This window comes from Dreissena polymorpha, chromosome 4 (genome assembly GCF_020536995.1).
Source record: "Dreissena polymorpha isolate Duluth1 chromosome 4, UMN_Dpol_1.0, whole genome shotgun sequence".
In the NCBI taxonomy this organism is placed as follows: domain Eukaryota; kingdom Metazoa; phylum Mollusca; class Bivalvia; order Myida; family Dreissenidae; genus Dreissena; species Dreissena polymorpha.
In genome coordinates, this window is record NC_068358.1 from 36,814,815 (window position 1) to 36,838,255 (window position 23,441).

Below are 23,441 nucleotides of genomic sequence, written 5' to 3' on the forward strand. Positions count from 1 at the left end.
TCTACAAATTAATCATAGAACATCCCCAACAAATCACAACCAAGTATATAATATAAGAAAAAGGAAAAAATCTATTTGGTATTCAACATTAACGATAATTTATAAGTAAGTAAACACAATTATGTCATAATTACAGAAACATTAGTCGCATAGAATGTGTCATAAATATGCATGCGTTATTGTTTCCAAAAAAAACTACACATAAGACAAATCAGCAAACAATTGTGTAAATATGTATTGAAGACGTTATTTGTCCACACTTATTATTCTAACACGGCACCCCTCGTGTTTAAAAAAGGAAATCAAGCATATGGTATTCAGAAATAATTGTTGGCGATGCAAAATGCTTAAACAAAAGTTGCGAAGAATTCCGATATATTGAACTATGTAATACACGTACTTAAATGCGTCATATCGAGATCGTTACAAACTAACCGGTTATGTGCGGACGGACGGACGGTCGGGCGGGAAGGCGGGCGGGCGGGCGGGCGGAAGGCGGGCGGAAAGCGAGCGGGCGGGCGGACAGACAGTTTTTTCAGACTTATACAACATAACATTGTCTTCATACTAAAATATGCAAATTATTTTTTACAACATGAATACGAATTATAACATAACATTGTGTAACAAGTTATATTAAAAAATACAAATACAAATAAACACCAATGGCAAGAAGTTATTTCGAGGGGTGATGAAATCTATTTAAAAGTATTATTTAGGATTGTATTTCTGATAACTAAAGCTTCTGTTATGCATTAATATACATTTGAATTAACTAATCTATTACAGGAAACTAATAACTTATGGAATTTATACACCGATGGGTCAACATAAAATAGACGGCTTATGTATTTTTTTCTTTAATCAGTGTAACAGCGACACAAACATATAAAATGGTATTCGTCTTCAAAAAAACGGTATTACAACATAAACAATAACGTTCATTTCGTGGAATATTGTTCATAGCATATCTGCCATTCTCAACGGATGTGCAGAGACTCTTAATCTAATAAAAGATAAATGCAAACGTCTAAGAAATAAGATTTAATATTCTTCGTATACCAAAGTGGCTTTATAAACTTTATACACATCTAATACAAAACTGTTATTCATTTTACCATAACACTCATGTTTAAAATTGTCAACAAGTTTACATGTGAACTCTTTAACAAAACTATTTACATGCACAACGTTTGGATTTTTAGATATATAATCGAATCCATATTTTTTTAGCATGTTCTTAACATTTATGACCAAATTTTTATAACCTTTATTACAATCGTTTAAAGCTTGTTTGTAAACAATTTGCATAATAATATTTTCAATGCATACAATTTTAAACCAAAACTTTATAATTTTAACGTAACTGTTTACAAACAATGGATATCTACCTACTTCTCCGTAAACAGCAACATTACATGTATTTATTTTAACCTGAAGCAATCGTTTGCAAAATTTCCAATTTATACGGTCAAGTATCATCTGACTTATGTATATATATATATATATATATATATATATATATATATATATATATATATATATATATATATATATATATATATATATATATATATATATATATATATAAATGGCATGCTAGGGGGTTACGGGGGCATGCTCCCCCGGAATTTGTTTATCTCTACGAAGCCGTACGTGCATTCTAGAGATGTACATTCTAATTAATGCAAGGTCTCCTGTATTACATGCATTAAATCACACACGAAATTAAAGAGCCAAGCGGCACTCCTCTCGTCTGGCAAAAACGTCAACGACCTCTTCCAGATCGATATCTCGCTCTCGGTGTATATTCAACAGAGCAAGACCGAATATGCGCTCCGTTCCCATGGTGCTACGGAGGTATGTCTTCACCCGTCTCATTGTAGAAAAATGCCTCTCCGCTCTTGCTGTCGATACTGGCATGCAGAGCAGAACGAGAAGACATCTTCGAACATTGGGGTAGGAGTTTTCCGTTGCGGGGGTAAGCGCGAACTCGAGGGTTTTGAATGGCTCGGGAGATAAAATCTGCCACTTTGCCTTCCACCATCTACACACCCTGGCAAATGTTACATCGTCAACCTCAAGGTCCGGCTGGAACTCGGTGAAAATCTCTTGAACAAGATCGTCTGTTAATTCGCCCACCTTCAATATAAAATCAAAGCGCTGTAGGCGCTGAAGGCCTGGAGCTAGGTTTAGTGCCCTTGGGAAGAAGTACATTATCCGAATTTCTCCCTTTGTCCGGATTGTATACGGATTGACCCCAGCGGTTGAGTGCAGAAGCTCAGAGAATGTAAGAAAAGACAATATTTGTGTATATACTACAGTGTACAAAGACGGTGAAGGACTACAGGATACTGGTGGCGAGATTTAACCAATGCGCCTTGCAGTGAGTGTACACAGCTCTCGCGACGATGGCTTGGATGCGAGCCTGGACCCCCTTCTGCTTCCCGGACATGTTCGACGCACCATTATAACATTAACCGCGCATTTTCTGAATGTTTACTCCAAGAGCTTGAAGGTTCTCGAGGAAGGCATTAGCCAGAGCTTCGCCCGTGGTAGACATGAGCTCGGCAAACCCAACGAACTCCTCCCGGAGACATGTTTTCTCTGCATCATAAAATCGTGAGTCATAAAATGGCAGTGAGCCATTTGCTCCATGGTGGCAGTATCAGTGGCTTCGTCCGCCATAAGTTCGAAGCAGAACGACTGTACTCGATGTTTGCTGGTCTGTTTTTCCGTCGAAAAGATCTCTGTACGGGGAGACATCAAATAAGCAGCCATTCTTAAAATCGCCCGCTTCTTAAGCAATCTATTCGGATACATAGTAGAAAACAACGATAAATTGCAGTCGATAATAATGTTATGTACAGTCGCCACCAAAAGAAACGTGACCTCGAAAATGGTAGCTGAATTATGCATTTTCTATGAAGTCGAAAAAACAAACAAACTTTAAGACAGTTTAGGTGTTTTCGATATGAAAACACATCTCTCGCATAGAAAAAATGCCTAACCCGGATTAGGCATCACATTTTATAGCATTTTTCGATCACTTTAATTTTGTATTTTTTCCTAACAGCGTACGCACGTGCGTATTTGCGTATGCCCAGCTATGCCCCTGTTAATTGTATTTGCATTTTATAAAATGGTACATGGTTAGGGTTAATAATCACCAGATAGTTAAAAGTTTTTATACTATTTTTGAAACAAATATTGATAACTCACACTTACGGTACGTTATATGTGTTATATCTAAAAACAAATCACTTTTAACACATACTAATATTGTTGTAATTCTATAAACTCGGTGAAATTAAACTTAGTAAATAGTAATTATCTCTTAGTTTTAACCATGTTGCGTATGAACTAGATTAAGTTAGATTTAACAACAATACACTCAGAAAATAACTCTATATAATAAGGGCACCTCTTGTAATAATATTTAATCCAAAATATCATATTTGTGGGGTATCGAATTACAAAAAAACACACAGTATCTTTAAGTACAAAAAATAAAATAAGAAAGGAACACAATCATCGAGACGTATAACTAAATATCTTATAAACAAGAAATGAAAACTTAATTCGTAGAATAATTAAAGATTTGTAACGAAATCATTTATTACTTGACTAGAGCCAATTGGTGTTAAGATATGGTTTTGCAAGACACAATAAAATATGTATGGGCAAATGCATTAAGAAAGTACAGATTTAAGTGTTAGGTAACGTCAATTTAGTTTAAACCTATTTATTTAAGCTCGATTGCATAGAAAGCCTAAGGCTTAATTGAAACGCTCTCGAGTCCGCTTTCACAGTGGAGATCGAACCCGTGACCTCCCGATCGCTAGGCTGACACCATATCCACTACGCCACGTCAATTTGGGCCGTACACAACTAATAGAACGTCGCAGGTGGATATGGTCGTTTTTTATAACCACAGATGACATAAAAAAAACAACAATAACCGAAATAATCAATATACTGTCATTGTTGTTGATGTTCAACGACAAAAACAAGAAAAGGCGGGATATGGAGTCGTTTTTCTATTTGATTTTGAGTTTATTTTACATTAGTCGCGGTTCTTGTGCTCCTACTTTGGCCCAAGTGCTGGTTATTTGGATTTGGCTGAAACTTTTTCGAAAAACTTTACCTGATCAAATTGAACATGAACAAAAAATTGTCAATATTTATAATTCACACAGTTAATGTAGCTTGTTTTTTTGGCTCAATTTAAGTCTATATCATAATATTTTCTGCTCACGTTTCGTACAATGATGTATTTAACCAGTCCTTTTGTTCAAAAGGCAATACAGGTTTGATATATATTCCGTTTTAAAAATACTGCATAAAATATATCTGTTAGTGTGCCCCAACACGTGGAAGCCATGACTTTTCAAAAACTAAAACCATTAACAAACTAATCCCAAATGTTTATAAAATGAGCATGCTTTATAAGTGAATGAAACAGTTTTCTTGTTGGTTGTTCAAATAGCTTATGTCATTTCTACCTTTGTTTAAGATTATCATTTTATAACTGTTTATCAAATATTAAACCAAACATAACTACCATCCCGTATAGCGAGAGGCTAGCATGTATGCTGACTGATAAGAGACTTATTTATAAATCTGCACTGTTTATTCAAGATAGCTATATGAAACGATCGGAAGCATTATATGTATCCGACATTAATTAAAAAAACCATTATGTAAATTATATAACCTATGTAAATAATATTAATTATTTCTACATGAACTTGCAATACTAAGATTTTAAATCCACTTGTTTATGATTAAATGCCCTATAAAAGTGACAAATCCAATTATTATGCATATAAACTGATTTAATTTTTACCTCAATTCAGTAACTCTTGCATACCAAATGCTAACAAGATAAGTATTGATGCAAAGCATCAAAGGGCGTCGGGAATTTCAGTGTAAAAGGCACTCAATGAAGTTACATGGAACGATTTTTTTTTCTACTGTAAATATTAATATGTTGGCCGATTATTTTAAACAAAATAGAAAAAGATACTGGAATAACCATTATCTATAATTTTGTGTAATAACCCCCAAATAACCATTATTTATGATGTGTTATAACCCCAAATTACCATTATCTAATACTGAGTATGATTTTGTGTTTTAACCCCCAAATATTTCATAGTTCATTTTATTTACATTGGTTTCCTTTTTTTACTGACATCCGTGTGCAGTTTTCATTAATGGAACAGAACAGTGTAGGTTTAAACAAATCTGCTTCATCTTGTAAGCGTTATTTCATATATTTCTCAACTTCAAGGGGAGATGATTCTGAACCTATTCTTACGTTGCTCATTTACGATAGGGGATGAGTACTCATTTATATGAAAACACTGTAAAAGTTTGCAAAAAATTGAATGAAAACTGTAAATTGCATAAAGAAGCTGCATTTCAAAATACTTTGAAATTCAGTAAAAAATCATAAAAGATTTATTGCTCCGATATTCATCATTTTCAATAGGGTTCGAGTAATACTGATATAAAAACACTTAACAAGTTTTGAAAGATTCAGACGAAAGTTGTGAATTTTTTTTAACACGTGGAAATTGTTCATTTTGTCAAATTTAATAGATTTTTTTTTGGACTTATTGTCCCGATGTTTCTCATTTTAAATGAGATAAAAATGCTAATTGATATGAAGACACTGTAAGTTTGGAAAGAATCTGATGAAAAATGTTGACATAATCACCTAACCAAGCAGTTTTTCACGTTTATTTTTAAATTCAAAGAGAAATAATTCTGGACTTATGGTCCGATATTGCTCATATAGAGTTTGGGTTGGGTCCTCATCGATAAAAACAAACCTGTGCAAGTTTGGGAACAATCGGATGAAAATTTTGGACTTCGAACAACGATTTCAAAATTTCTCAAATTCTAAGGAAGATAACTATGGACGTAATGGTCGGATAATGCTAAAGTACCCATACCACCTGGATAGTAATACGTGTCGCGCTTCGCGCTCTATACGTGGTTCTTAAAAAAATGTCCGAGGAGTGCTTGACTCTAGGGAAACGGGTTGCTGGCACACAGCTCCTCCTTGATAAGCGGCTGCTTCCTTTATCGCAACTCACTGTAACAATCAATAATACGTGTCGCGCTTCGCGCTCTATATGTGGTAGGGATAGTACTTAAAAATACATGGATAATAGATGTGTTCTTTGCATTTATTTGTTAATATAAGAACACGTTTATTTTTTTATAATAAGTTAAGTGATGTAAAAAAAAATTAATTAAAGTTGTCATCACACGGCAACCATTAATTTTAATTAAAATGTCCAATTGTAGTAAAATGGATCTAAAAATGTCTACATAGAATAAAGCTTTATTATATTTATTAACCTGACTGAAAAAAATTGTCAGCCGCCGAACTGTTCCGTTCGTGCCGGAACCCGGGATTGAACCGGGGGCCTTTAGATGATTGTTGCGTAAACAACTTCAATCTTACGCTCCCCAAACTGAGCTATTCCGGCTGACATCATTTATGTACTGCTATTTGGTGAAGTTGTGTATAGCGATCGTTATTATATGTCTATTAATAAACTAATACATTGTACGTTTTCGTACCAGTACGCCTTCCAATAAATTTGCTTGCGCGATAAGTCGTCAAATATCGTACTACATTGATTCTCCGCTAAATAAGCAAATTAGAAAAACCACAATATAAATATATGTTCATTATGTTTTGTTTTTATACAAAACCAGAAAGTTTCGCGTATTTTTCCAGTCCCTGGGATCTTTCCCATGTGATCAGTTGTGGATCAGTTCTTAATTAAAACAATTAGCTTTGAATTATTGGCATAAATGTTGTAATAAATGTAATAGGCACAAATGCAGTACTTATTTACACTAATTTACACAAAAAATCCCCACTATGCAAGATATTCTTCACACAAAAATATATACATTGACCCGTAAAATAACTCCTCCTCCCATAAGTGAAAAAAATGCATTACATACTTGTCGCCGCTCTCCAGAGCGACGCCAATAACACAGATTAGGTGCAACGTTGTCAAGAATTATGGAAGATATACCCGTTTCAAAATTGGAATAAATGTTTACAACTTTGCAACTAACGTGATGTGTAGCCTCAAAGCGGTGACGTATGCTAAAACTAGCCGAAAGAAAATTCAATTTTATTCTATTTTAAACAACTACCAGCAGAAAGTAACTTTTTTTTTTCATTCAATATAATACATAAAATTAATACATGTATATGATCATACAACGTAGTGATTGTACAAAGCAATAAAGTTCAGACATGTTAAACAAGATATGCTAATATATTTTTTTAAAGAGAAAAGAAAAGAACAAAAATATAATAGTTATGAAAAATGATGAGTTGTGTAAAGTTGGAAGAAAGCGTACTGGATTTGTGTGTTTTGTTATGTATTCACAATGATCTTATAAGATTGAAAAAAATATATACAAAAATATTTAAGAAAGATAAAACTAACATTAGAGAGAAATGTATATAAGTGGACAAACATAATGAGAATTTAATCCGATTCCATTTTTTTCAAAGATGTGTATTGTGTCATTACTGAGGGCTATTTCTTTCTCAATCTGGATTTTTAGTTTAAGACTATGGACAAAACAATTAAAATTTGGTACTTGTTTTTTGTACTTTATGTTAAAGATAAAATATTTCATCAATATAAGAATAAAATTCACAATATTATTGCAGTATATTGATTTCAATGAGTAAATTCCGAAACTTACAATTAAGAAAGATAGTTTAACGTTTAGTTGCTGTTGTTCAAGAAAAGATACTAATTGATTCCAAATAGGCTGGATGTGTTTGCACTCCCAAAAAAGATGTTCTATAGTTTCGATTTTTTCATCGCAGAAGTCACACAGATTTGAGTTAGATAATTTGCATTTAAAGAGACATTTATTTGTAGCTATAATTCTATGGATGTATTTATATTGAAAATTTCACAGTGTGCTTTCAATAGTTGCTTTATATGGCATGGTAAATATGTGTTTCCAATTAAGTTCATGTTCTCCGGAAAGGACTTGCCATTTATTTTGGGTTTTGGAGTTTTCTGTAGGGTTTTTAATTTGTAGTGTGTAAAATATTTTATTCGTTTTGTTTTTTTCTTCCAAGTATGTTTTCTACGAATGTTGTTTGAGTACATAGTGTATTATTTGTATTGTTTTCAGATTTAATTTATTTAATATGTATGGGTATGCTTTTGATTAGTGTGTAGTACTTCAGAAAATTATTTGAAGGTATTCCGTATATGTAGCATATATCATCAAAAGAGTAGAAATCCTTAATTATGTAGTCATATAATTGGTCGACATATTTAATGCTTTGTTCAAACCAATCTTAGTAGAAAAACGTCTTATTGTTTGAAGTTATGTCTTTATTGTTCCATAAAATAGTTTTACTGCTGGTTTGGGTTTCTAGGTTATGAGTGACATCACTCCATGCCGATAGAACATCAGACAGAAATATGTTTTCGTTTGCAATTTCATGTAAGATTGCTGATGTTACATTCAAAAAGTAAGGAGTCACCCTATTTTTTAGGATTTTCTGGTAGAATGATTTCCATTTACTCGTATTGGTATTATCTAGTTATCTTTTAACACAGCTGCATTTGATTGCATTCAAGAATGAGTAAATGTTCGTTGAATACCTCCATTTTCTACAGATTGAATTAACTAAGTTCGTTTTATTTTATCAGGCTTACCGTCCCATATGAAATTAAATATTGCTGATTTTATATCGTTAATAACATCATTTGGTGGATTTGGGAGAACTGTTAATACATACATTAATTTAGGAAGTGCAAACGTTTTCAATACTGTGTTTTTTCCGATAAGTGTAAGTTTACGGTGATGCAATGATTTTAAGCAGTTCTTAAAATTCTGTAATTTAGGTAGTATGTTTTTGAGAACTGCATCCTTTTCATTATTTGTGAAAGTAATTCCTAACGATGTGGCTTCATCGGATGTCCAATTAAATTTCATTTCTTTTTTATATAGGACATTACTTTGTTTTAATTTACCTACTCGTAGCACAGTACATTTACTTTTGTTTAGTTTAAGACCCGATGTCATTCCGTAAAGGGTTAGTGACTCTATTAGGTTATGGAAAGAATCGTAATTGTCGTTTTAAAAAGTACGTCGCATCGTAAGCAAATAGGGACTGTTTTATATCTTCATCAGGTTCTAGTGATATGCCTTTTATGTTTTTATTTGATTGGATGTGATGTGATAGATACTCGATGCAAATAATAAATAGCGATGATGAGAGTGGACATCCTTGTCGAACCCCTCGTTTGATGTTAAAACTGTTTGAAAAGAAGCCATTGTTAATGATTATACTGTTAATATCGGTATAGAATAGTTTGACCCATTGAATGAGATTTTCACCAAAGTTTATATTTTCTAAGCAAGAGAACATAAATGAATGATCTAGCGAATCGAGTGCCTTTTCATAGTCTGCAAAGAATATTAGACCAGGGTTGTTTGAATTGTTGCAATAGTTTATGCATTCTTGGATAAGACGAACGTTTTCACTAATGTAACGTCCTTTTATGAAACCAGATTGAGATTTTGAAATGATCGATGGTAATATTTTTGTAATTCTGTTTGCTATACTTTTAGTTGCAATTTTATAATCATTGTTTAGTAAACTAATCGGGCGCCAGTTTGATAAGGATTCTAATTTTTTTTCCAGGTTTTGGAATAAGTGATATAATAACTTGTTTTTGTAGCGTAGTTAAGTTTTTGTTGTTAAATGAATAGTTAAGTGAATTAATTAGATGTGTTTTTATATCATTCCAGAATATTTTATAAAATTCGATTGTGATGCCATCAGATCCTGGGCTTTTGTTATTTTGCATTTCTTTTAGGGCTAATCCACATTCGTATTCATTAAGCAATCCGTCGCACAGTTGTTTTTCCTCTTGGTTTAATGCGTGATGTGTATTTTTAAAAAGAGTGTTATTTTCAACATTTTTTCGTTTATAGAGGGTTTCGAAAAATAAACGTTGTTCTTCTAGTATTTGAGTTATGTTTGTTATATCTTTGCCATTGACTACTAATTTGTGTATAGTCTTTTGTTCACTTCTACGTTTTTCAATATTTGCGAAGTATTTTGTATTTTTTTCATTGTGTTCAACATGCTGTGCACGTGCTCTTAGTATTATTCCATTGAGATGTGTATGATAGATTCCATCTACTTTTTATTTTTTTTAATGTTATTTCATTTTCAATGTCGGTGGTATCTTTTGTGTTTGTTTGATGCAATTGTTTTGCAAGTGTTTCAATGGTTTTGATGGTTTCAGTTTCAAGTTTGTGTGTTTCTTTTTGTTTAAATGATGTGTAGCTAATTGTTGTGTTACGTATATTTTCTTTTATTACTTCCCATAAGGTGTTTGGGTTTGCATCTTTATTATTTTGAACTGTATTTAATATTTCCTGTTTTATTTGTGTTTGATATTGTGTATCCAATAAGATGCTGTTGTTAATTTTAAAGTATCCTGGGCCTCTTTCAGGTTGTATATTGTGCAGTTTAAGTTCAACTAGAGAGTGGTCAGTCATAAATCCTGGTTTTATGTTACATGTGTCGATAATGTTGCAAAGAGATTCAGATATTAAAAAATAGTCTAATCTACAAAATATTGTTGGTTTTGTGTTTGAGTGCCAGGTGAATTTGCTTTAGTTTGGGTATACTGTACGCCAGATATCTATCATATTGTAGTTTTCAATTATGTTATTTAAAATGTTTCTTTTTTAGGATGAGTATAAAGGTTTCCATTCTTTTTATCTAATAACGGGTTCAGGACAGTATTGAAATCTCCACCGATTATAATATTTTTATCTTGGTTATTAATTATAAAGGATTGTAATGTTTCGTAAAATGTGGAATCATCTATGTTAGGACCGTAAACGTTGATTAATGTTAGTTGTGTTTCATGTATTTTGCTATCTTTACTTACTAGTCTGCCAATTATTATTTCGTTTAAAGTATCAACTGTGATCCCTATGTTACTTTTTATCAGAAAGGCAATGCCTTGTTTATTAGTATATTGTCCACTGAGGTAGATGTCCCCGCCCCATTCGTCTTTTAAGGTTTATGCTAAAGTGTGTGTCAAGTGACTTTCTTATAATAAGCATACATTATAGTTTTTTTCGTCTAACCATTTGAAGATTTTTATGCGTTTGTCTTTATTGTTGAGCCCTTTTGCATTTAAAGTACATATTTTAACCATTTAAAGAGATGGAGGGTGATGTAGATGATAATTTGTGTGTGCTTGTCCAGTTGGTTTCTATTTTGAAAAATGTCCAGTTGTTTTCTATTATATGACATAATATGTCCATTAATACAAACAAACAAAGAAAACAAAAAGGAAAAACAGAATACATGATAATTCCACAGAAGAAAATATCTACACATAAGATAAGGAAAAAAAAGAATATTGAGGATATAAAAAATGGAAAATCCATAGAAATGCAGAAATACATAGATAAAATGAAAAAATAGGGAAAATGGCAACAAACAAAACAAGACTTGTCCCAATGGAGACATACACAAATGCGCACTTTCGTACGCTGGAAAAAAACAACAACAAAATATTTTAATTAAATAACAAACACGTAGGAAAAAAAACACGTGTGAAGTGGTCCAGTTAAAATAATGTTTGTATATACATGAGTATGCATGAATTAAAAACATTCTCCCTACATTATGTATTTTTACTCAGGAAAAATAACAATAGTTATATATATTAATATGAATAACCGTATATGAAATAATTTTCTACGTTTTATATTATTTGACTGTTAAAGAAGATGGATGAGAAGAGGAGCATAACGTTCGAATATTTAGGTTTTTAAAATCGGAATAATGTTATGAACATTATTTTTTTTTAGAGGCTATTAGTAGCGAGTATCCTATACATGGTTAGTAGTATTAAATGCTTCCAGCGAAAACAAAAGGGAAGCAGAAGCAATGTTTTCATTAGTAAAATTGAAAAACGAGTATTCATTATAACAAACATGATTAGGAACTCTAATGGGCTTATTGATTCCTATATTTGTTCCCTTCTTTGAAGAAGAAAAACATTGAGGAAAAAAAAGCATCTACAAATATTTAGTCTTGTATACAATTTGGCTCAGAAAATAGCAAAAAAGAAATACTACATTAGGTTATCTGTACAAATTGAAAAACGAGTATTCATAATAACAAGCATGGTAAGATATTCTTATGAGCTTTCCAATTTCTATATTTGAGGAAAAGGGCAAATACAAATATTTAATTCTGTATATAATGTGGTATGCATAATTGTAAAATAAACTACTATATTGAATTATCCGTACAGTTTGGTTCACAATATTGGAAAAAAGAACTTTTATATTTAGTTCGGTGTACAAAATCTGTAACAATTCTCGAAAAGCACTAGCATAATATTATTATTATTGTCAGGATAACACAGCCCGAAGAAAAAAGAAACTACAGCATTAGTTCTCTATACAATTTGGTTCGCATTCGTTGTACAAAGAGTTAATGCATTTGGTTATCTATGCAATTTGGTATACATTCTAGAAAAGCATTAGCATAAAGGATTATCCTTATTTGTATGTATACCCATCTGAGTCTAAGATGTTGTCAAAATTATTTTAGTATAGTATAACCCTAAGTGAGTAAGCTACATATTTGCAAAGACAGATACATGATTGTTATCTTGCAGGCAAAGGTTTTACATTCGATTTCTTAACATTTAAAAAAAATCATTTCATCTTAATAGATGAGTGAAGGAATCATTATTGTTTATATGTATACACATCTTGATATAAGTTAGAAATCTAATTGTTATCATTATTTATATTTATACACAGATGTTTTTTAGTTTTATATTTATTATCATTATTTATATTTATACACATCTGAATATATAAATGAAGAGATGAGTATTGTTTATATGTATACGCATCTTGATATAAGTTAGAAATCCAATTGTTTTCATTATTCATATTTATACACATATATTTTTACACTTTAAATTTATTATCATTATTTATATTTACACATGTATATATTCCCAAATACACATATAAACACGCATATTCATATACATATATTATCATAACTTATATTTATACACGTATACATTCCCATTGTACATCATTATTCATATCTATGCAGAAAGTAACTTTTTAGATCACTACAAACGTTTTATCCATTTAGAAGAGACCTTCTTTGTGAGTGATACCGGAAAACGTTGAAAACCAACGATATATTTTTTGTGACCTGAGTCACTTTCACTTTCCAGAGTAAACAGCGATGTAAATAAACTGATTGTTTGTAAACACAATTGACTTGTTTTTAATGAGAATTCAATACTGCTCCAGCAGCTGGAGTTTCACTTCTTTATATTGGAGGACACTGTATTTTGGGCTCAAAACAAGTTGTATTGCTCATTTCATCTTAATAGATGAGTGAAGGGATCAGTATTGTTTATATGTATACACATATTGATATGAGTTAGAAATCTAGTTGTTATCATTATTTATATTTATACACAGATGTTTTTTAGTTTTATATTTATTATCATTATTTATATTTATACACATCTGAATAGATAAATGAAGAGATGAGTATTGATTATATGTATACGCATCTTGATATAAGTTAGAAATCCAATTGTTTTCATTATTCTTATTTATACACATATATTTTTACACTTTATATTTATTATCATTATTTATATTTACACATGTTTATATTCCTAAATACACATATAAACACGCATATTCATATACATATATTATCATAACTTATATTTATACACGTATACATTCCCATTGTACTTCATTATTCATATCTATGCAGAAAGTAACTTTTTAGATCACTACAAACGTTTAAACCATTTAGAAGAGACCTACTTTGTGAGTGATACCGGAAAATGTTGAAAACAAACGATATATTTTTGGTGACCTGCGTCACTTTCACTTTCCAGAGTAAACAGCGATGTAAATAAACTGATTGTTTGTAAACACAATTGACTTGGAGGACACTGTATTTTGAGCTCAAAACAAGTTGTATTGCTCATTGTTTTATGGTAATGTCCATTAGCATATATATATTGTTTTTGATAACCTTTATAAATAAACTATGAAAAAAATATTAAAAATCGGTAAATAATTACGGATCGTCACCTTTATAGGGCCTTTACCAGAAGTTATTGATATAAACTATCCATGTTTATACTTTAATCACTTTAACTAGTTTTATTATCGTGATCTTTCCTGCACTATTATGATGTGATTTTATGTCTTCACCGATAACATGTCAACTCAGGGACTCGTAAGCCATTTATATGGCTGGGTAGTACAATGTTTTGTACATATATTTGTTTGTAATAATATTGATCGTATTATTGCTGTAAATACCAATGATTATTTATGTACTATGCGTCACTTTAATACAATATACAACTACTAGCTTATTTATAGTCAATAAAAAAACTCCAATATAAAGAAGTGAAACTCCAGCTGCTGGAGCAGTATTGAATTTTCATTAAAAACAATTAGTTGGTCCTTTATTTAAGGCAAGTGACCGATTGCTCAAACAGTACAAAACAGCACAATACAAACCAACATAAACACAAAATATGAATAAAGCTGGGGTCACCGCCTTGGAACGGTCAATGCAAATCATTGGGGGTTTAAACCTGGTTATAGAGCGCTCAACCTCACACTTGGCCCAGCAATATTCATAATACATTTAAGTGTAAATAAAATTTAACGTCATAGCATTGTAACTCAAATTAAACAATAATAAAAGGGAATTAAAACGCATTCAATTTAATTACTATTTAATTACTCAATTGCATTGAAGATACAAGAGTAACAGAATTACAACTTTTTGACGAACGATCAAATAAAACTATTAACAATTGTCAACTACATTCCTTCTTTATAGAAAAGATTTGAGAATATAGAATCATAGAGTTAATATCTCAGATAATCATCGCGCAAATACAGGAAGAAGCAGCAATAATGGGTGTAAAAATTCCATATTACATAGCTTGGTTATTTATGTGACTGCTAAACAAATTAAAAATGATTAAATCAAACAAGCAACGCCTATCAGAGAGAAAATATAAATAAAATGGAACGTTATAAACCCAATGACCTATGCATGTAGATTACAACTGGGAAAGTCGGTCGTATGACGTCACAAAAATCCATAATGACATAATGACGTGAACAAATTCCAAGGGCAGTACTAAATAAAAATATTAATGGGGCTGTGCTACTAATAAAACAAGTTTAGGTGATTTAATATATTAAGAAGCAAATGAATAAAAATGGTAATTCCATTAAAGCGACATTATTGGAATCAAACAGTATATAGGTGTTTTGACAACTGAAGACAGAAATGATTTGATGTACGATTTGAGTCCAAATGTAGTTTACATGCAGATTTGTTCATACGACACAATGACACAATTTTATTCAACAGTGAAAAATGCCTTTAATGTAGTATTCATGCAGATTTGTTCATACGACACAATGACACAATTTTATTCAACAGTGAAAAATGCCTATAATATCACTAATGATTCCAAATTTTAAGGGAAGAAAGATATAGTGAATCGAAAACCATCAAACACGTGTTTTTAAGTACATAAGCATCGTATCCTTTTGATAAAAACAAGTTAATCAAATAGAAAAGTTTAATATGAACATTTGGTTTAACATATTTTAATTTGCGGACACGCTTCAAAACATCTCCGTAAAATGATGGATGGGAGATTCCATTATTTAAATGCCATTTTAAAGAAACATTATATTTTGAAATTAAATCACGTAGATATGAAAACAAATGTGGCTCTATAGTTTTCACAAGCTTTTTTTATTTTACCTACTAACTTGGTTTTTGACCCCACAGGACCCAGTTATGATCTCGGACAAGATTTTCATAGGGAAAATATTCTGACCAAGTTTCATGAAGATTTTGCTGTAAATGAGGCATATTGAAAGTTTAAACGGTAAATGTTAACGGCGCTCGACAAATGATGGACGAAAGGCGATAGCAAACGCTCACCGTGAACGATCTAAAAGGCGATAGCAAACGCTCACCATGAACGATCTAAAAGGCGATAGCAAACGCTCACCATGAACGAGCTAAAAGGCGATAGCAAACGCTAACCTTGAACGAGCTAAAAATAAAGGCTAATCTATTGACCTACACGCGTTATCTTTACTTTTAGTACATAACGGAATAGGGCATTCTGCACAACGTGAAATTAACACTGTAACCAAAATTCATTAAAAAGGTATAGATGTGAAGCAGAAATAACATGGATTTCAAAGATGATGACCCTTAAGCATGACATTGAATTTGAGTTGGTGCAAATGACTTATGCTTATTGCACTTTGTCTAAATTATCGAAAAAGTTTACACATGTTTCATGAAAATCCTTCAGTTGGTACAGATGAAATATGGCAGACACGAAAAATAAAGGTTCTTACTGTTTAAGTTTAAGTATGACATTGACTTTGGACCAGCATTAAGCCATCAAAACATTTTCGATACCTGTCATGAAAATCGTTCAATCAACATCCGGGGAGGACAAGACAATCTAGGAACAAACCTTTCACCTTGACAAGACAAAACTGGATAAATCATTCTGCACATCACCTCAATGCCCTAAACGTTTGAGGTAAATCATTTGAATATCCTATTATCAGTATAGGAAATAGTGACCTTGAAGTATGGCATTGAACTTGAGTTGGCATAACTAACTTATGCCTTCTGTATTTTGTCTCAATGACATTACCAATTGGTGAAAGTTTCATTTAAACCCTTCCGAAGGTTTACAAGATATGATGCGGACACAACCATAGACCTTGAAGTACTACTTGAACTTGACATTAAAGTCAAGACCGAAACAATCTTCATTTGTCAAATATGGTATAGGGTTTTCGAAAATAGGTCGAAAACTCAATAAAGGCAAAATAGTTGTAAGAATAAACTGCATATACTGTAACATGCAAACATTTAAACAATGACCTCTGTTCAGGCTAAACAATCTAGCATAGAGTGTGAAGGAAAGAAATTAAAAATTTGACTGAATGTATACCTAATGTATTTAAACAAATTTGGTACTTATTATCTTATTTTTAATCAAGTCTCATCAGACCATTTGCAGCATCTAATCCACAAACAAAGCAAAACAATATTTAAAATGAACAACAGTTTCATAAACTTGGATGTAATTAATTTATTTACTATTGTGACATGTTCATTTAAAAATATTAGAAATAATAAGAAAGGTAAAACAAATATATATAAGTAAAAATTGGCCGATAAATAAAAAATATTAGTGAAATAATAATTGTCTCAATTAAACGATAAAATATTTGTTAATTATTTTACGACTGCAACAATTAAATAACAACACATTACTTAGTTAACTGGTTTAATAATACTATGTCAACATATTTTGCTGTCCAATACCGATTACGTGAATATAAAACAACATATTATAAAGTATACAACAACATATCCGTTAAGTATAAAAAATAATTAAATTGTGGAATTGAATGACCGCAGCGGTACAGAAAAAACAGCCAGTGGTAACCACGGTACCAAGGTTGACTGTCATACGTGACCCGGATTGTCTTGAAAAATTATGTCTACCGGAGGTGGATGAGCACCCGTATAATTACCAATGTGAAGTTACGCCATTAGCAGCAACACCGATGCCCAATTAAAAAATGTTTCAGGAGCGACGAACTAGGAAAACCATACACTTGACTGGGCTAAACCTAGTACCAGTCGCTCGACAGACACTATAACACACGATACCACTTATCGCTCCACCAGCGATTTTACACTTTTTTGGAGTCCGACATTTACACACTTTATAACTCGGACAGCGATTAGACACTTTAAATTCGGACAATTTTACCACCAATCGCTCCACCAGCGATTTCACACTTTTAAAACACTTATAACTCGAACCAACACAATAATACCACTAATCGCTCCACCAGCGATTTCACACTTTTTAGGTCCGACATTTACACACTTTTAAACTCGGTCCATAATACTTTTTATCGCTACACCAGCGATTTCACACTTTATAACTATCGCTACACCAGCGATTTCACACTTTTTACACACTATAACTCGGACCAACGGTTACACACTTTTAAAAACGGACATTCAAACATAAAGTTTTTGCCCAACGGTATTGCTATTATGTTATAAACTTAAGGCTATAATTTCTTTGACATACCCGAAAGGACCCGCTGATGGTACACAGTAGCGCAGAGTCCATTCGTGCAAATGTGTTAAGTTATTGTCTTTAAGGTTAGCCTTAAGAGATATATGTTTTAGTATAAGTAGGCATTTACCCGAAAGAAAACGCTACCGTTACAAGTTACGCAGAATCCATCCGAGCAAATGTGTTAAGTTAATGTCGTTAAGGTTAGCTTTAAGAGATATGTTTTAAAATAAGTCGGCATGCTCATCCGACCCCGGCAAACAGAATTTTCCGCCACAATAAATTTTACAAATTTATCCCCCATAAATTCTGGATTAGCCCTTTATGAATACTTCAAGATGACGTCGCGAATACAATCGAGGTATAGGTCCAGACCAACGTCCGATAGATGGACACCATCGCTGCAGAAGAAACCTGGCGTATCGATCGATTCCGGTACCGACACAAATTCAAATTTCGCAAATTTTGCCGCGTGCAGACGATTGATGCACTTTCTTTTCCGGTAAATCTACCGCTCAAATTCAATCGAGGGAGAATGTCAATCCAAACCAAGAGGGAATAGGGAAGAGCAACCCGAATGTAATTAAGTTCACGTTTAATTATGTTTCGTAATTTGGTGGAAGATATATTGCGAAGGTCATTACCCCCTAAATTGATGAAAATAATGCCCGGTGTTTTATTCAAAAGCACGTTAGACTCTACTGAAGTCCGGAACTGGGCCCATGACATCCCGCTTACGCCCCACCAACAAATTTGTTTCTCTGCAGGTGTGCGAAGGGTACGTTTGCCTGTCTGAATGGCGCGAATGCCGGCCCAGTATGGGATCAAATCCCCGATAACCCAAATATCTGAAAAAATAAATTAAAAAACTTGCTTTAAAATAATGAACTTGAAATCGATCGAATATACGCGGTAAACGCCCCCGACGACCATCGCCCCATCAGCTTGATGGCGGCTGGCGGGATACCCTCGGAGGCTAAGTTCGTGACTCTACCTATCCTGAAACTGTGAGTTTTAATATGATGATTATTTAACTTGCCGCACAACCGACACTTTGATAAAACAGATACAAATTGGTTCCTAGTGACTGGGTGTCGCGAACTGCGATTAATTATACCTTGGGTGTGGATGCTGGATCTGATATCCACTGGGGGCTGACGAGGTCAAAGCGTAGTCCGTTTCGCTACGACGTCGGGTATATGTTTTACTACGAAAACATGGTGAAAATACACTACTTAATCAGGCGAGTTTCATATTTTCTGGTGTTTATGGATTAGAGAACGGAACATCCAGTAATGGTAGGTACTTATTTTCAATAACAAACTAATAACAAATGCGCGTAGTTGCAACCTTTAAGTTTATTTTGAGCTAAAATCGAATTATTTTGATTTGAAGCAATGCATAAGGTGGTTATTCTGTTAAAATAGCCAATTACGGTAACTTAAATTAAATAAAACTACATTTTACTTTGAATCAGTGTACATTACACATTTTAAAGAACAAAACAGGTTACGAACATATATTTTAATTATTCAAATGCTTTGTTTCGAAGGAAATTACAAGTCGCTTTATGTGAAGGTTTCGCACAGAGTATGTATTGGTTGCGCAACGAAGTACAAATATTATGTAAAGGTTGCTCAACGAAGTTTCTGTATCCATTTCAGGACATATCACATGCAGTTTGCAGTTACTGCAGACTGCCATTTCCCAATGCAAAAGATGCCGTGCTTCACTGTGCGCATGAACATCCAAACGAAAAGGTTGAACCCGGTGAAAGCCTGCAGAGTCCCGGCAGAGCCCCGGTAAACCGTCACTACGCCGGCACTCACCGGGGTTATACCGGCATCAGACCCCGGCAGAGCTGCGGCAACGCCCCGGTTTAACCGGGGACAACCGGGCCCCACCGGGAAAGAATTCAAATGTTTAATACCGCCGGGATGAACCAGGAGTTACCGGGAAGGACCGGCAATAACCGGCTTGGCACTGGAAACAACCGGGACTGCACCGGGAACAACCGGGACGGTACCGTCAGAGCACCGGTTTACTTATGTAACGTAGCTATAAAGGGACTCTGCCGGAATTCACCGGGGCTCCACCGGGGCGTTGCCGTAGCTCTGCCGGGGTGTGTTTGGGCCCCGGTGGAGCTAAGGTGCCGTCCCGGTTGTTCCCGGTACAGTCCCGGTTGTTCCAGGTGCCACGCAGGTCGTTGCCGGTCCTACCCGGTGACTCCCGGTTCATCCCGGAGGTATTTAACATTTTAATACTTTCCCGGTGGAGCCCCGGTCGTCCACGGTTCATCCCGGTGGAGCACCGGTTCATCCCGGTAGGGCCCCGGTTCATCCCGGTAGATGCCTGATCACGCACTGGGGCTCCGCCGGCATCATAGTGAGACTTGGCCTTAACCGCATTGTAACACGAGGTAAATTTACCGGCCGTCATGTACGCAGTTAACAATAACCTGTGACAGAAACCCACTGCCACACCTTTACAACAATATATTGATTATGCAATTGCGGATTTGTGCCATTGGGGTCCTACTTTCCACACCTTACGGCTGTTACAGGTGTGGATTTTACAGGTACAATCATGTATACGAACATGAAATTCACCTCAAAATTAGTTGACGATAACCGATTTTCAAGAAAATCGCTTTGATATATACAATGTAAAAATCAAAATCCGTATGAGATAAATAATGATCGAAGTTTGGACATGGGATTTACTTTGACATAAGCAGAGTTGCGAGATAAGCGAGTTGGGGATAACGAGAATCGAATGTCATTTGATAAAGAGTACCGTATGCTGAAAACCTATCGTCGGTCTCTATCAAAATGAACGTATAAGGGATTGTCAAAAGGTGAAGATGCGTCATTTTTATTGAGACCGACGACATTAGGTTCTCGACTCTCAACTGTCATCTTATATATGGATTTTGGATTTTAATCGTTTCCTTTGGCCTAGTCGTGAATATAATTATATCATAATAATGTGCATTACCATGTCGACTGTGCGCTTCGGATCATATTGTGCCGTTGTTACTACCTCTGTCTCAAAGGAAATATCCAGCCACTACATGACTCTGTATTAATTTTTTTTTTCTTTATTTTGCCTTTGAGAGATAACCAATACGTCTTCTGTGAGAAACGCATGCACGTTAAAGCGTTGTCGTAGCGAGGCATATACGTATACTGTCAGAGACATGATCATGCCTTATAATAATATTTAGCCTTTATTTCTGATAACTGGGTCACCCTACACATTTCTAAACACACCAGTGGCTTAACAATACATAGATCAATATGGATATTGTAAAATTGTGTCAATTAAACACATTTGTAAACCTTAATTGCATTTTTTAAAGTGAAACTTGACTTCGGTTTGATAAATCAGCGGTATATTTCATGTTTAACCGCATAAACCAGACACATCTTGGATTATAATTTGATGTAACAGGCCTATGAAATGACATTGTGCTTAAATTCAGAGTTTTGTTATTACAAAATCATAATCTTACATGTTTTAAACACAATGTTCGACTAATCCGTTCTCGATGTCATGTGTATTTAAACAATGTTTTCGTTGTAAAACATATACTCGACGTCGTAGCGTAACGGACTACGCTTTGACCTCGTCAGCAGCCCCCAGTGATATCTGATATTGTTCGAGAGAGAGGGTTTGTTTGTTTTAGATTAAATATGCTCTGTTGTGAGAGAGTTGACATTTTCGGGCTGTTTTATGTTGTGAATGTTGATAAGTGTGTGTCTGCTCTGTGATTATGGACAAAAAGTTTAGTGATAATCTAAGCTTTAAAGAAGTAACATCGGAAACCTTTTTCTGTGGAATTATAGTTGAATTAAGACCAGCAATATTAAAATAACTAAATATTAAGTGTACAAATAAAAACAGCTTATTTTGGAATATAATTAAACTTGTGTTGAAATAAAAATAAAATACGATCTAAAATATGAATAAAGTGTTGTGTTATTAATGAACTCATGTAGTGATTAAATTGAAATACAGTCCGAGCAATTATTCTTCAAGAACAATTAGGAAAATCTCGCTACATTGAATGGTCCCGCGAACCGGAATATTTTAACCAGTGACAAAATTGTGTTCTATCTTTAATCTGAAATATTTACTATACCAGTGCAGAATAAAAATATATTTAAGTGTCAGTGCGCAAAATCAAAGGACTAAACGCGGATTATGCAAAATAAGGTTTAAAGGCAGTGTGTGCAAAATCAAAGGACTAAAAGCAGAGTTTGCAAATAAAAGGACTAAAAGGAATTAAAGAAAAATAGTTGGAACAGATAAAAATTAAATTTAAACGTGGAAAAATAGAAAATGTAAGTTACCTAAAGCTAGTAATTTACGTGTGGAAACGACTAAAAAGTGGACATTGGAATGTTGTGTATGTTTTCAAGGAACAGTCTAAAATGGTGTTGACAAAGCATAACATAGAAGATAAAGAAATCAAATCAAAGGGCATAAAGACGACACAGGGTGACAATTTTAAATCGGGCACAGTACACATAAAGGAATATAAAAAGGGAATAACGTACATCATCCAAAGCTAGATGATTACGTTAGTAAAAAAGTCATAGGACACTTGTGCAAAAAAAGAGAAATAATAAAAGGATTACGATGGCAAATCTACAATACCTTAAAGGCTTAAGGACTAGAGTCATCAATGCTCTAAAAAAGGAATTAGACAATGGACTCCAATTGGTAGAAACTGATCTATCTTCATGCAACAAAAAAGAATTGATAGATAGTATCAGCAAATGTGTATAAGCAATGGAATCTTGCAGTGAAAAGCTACAAATTCATTCAGACAAATTAGCAATGACACTCGGGTATACAGAGTCTGAGTTCACGGACGTCATCTTAAATGAAGATGCCACGCTGCAAGAAAATGCAATGCATCTTATAAGGAATCTTCAGCACCTGGAAGGAAAAATCAAAATTGGTGAAAGTCAAAAGGACGTGCGCCCTGATCAGGATTTTATACAAAGGCTTTTTAATCAACAAATGAAATTACAAGACGAATTTCTTCATAAGCAGAGTGAACATAAGAAGGTGACAAAAGAAACAAATGTTAGACTCCCAAAGCTTGAAATCATGTTTTTCAATGGAGAAAAAATACGATGG

At 33.5% G+C, this 23,441-nt stretch overlaps 1 protein-coding gene across 1 annotated transcript in view; it reads left to right on the forward strand.

Annotated features, from left to right (window-relative positions):
- LOC127879391 (migration and invasion enhancer 1-like) overlaps positions 1 to 23,441 on the forward strand; it is a 115,029-nt gene that overhangs the window by 39,533 nt on the left and 52,055 nt on the right. The window lies entirely within an intron of this gene.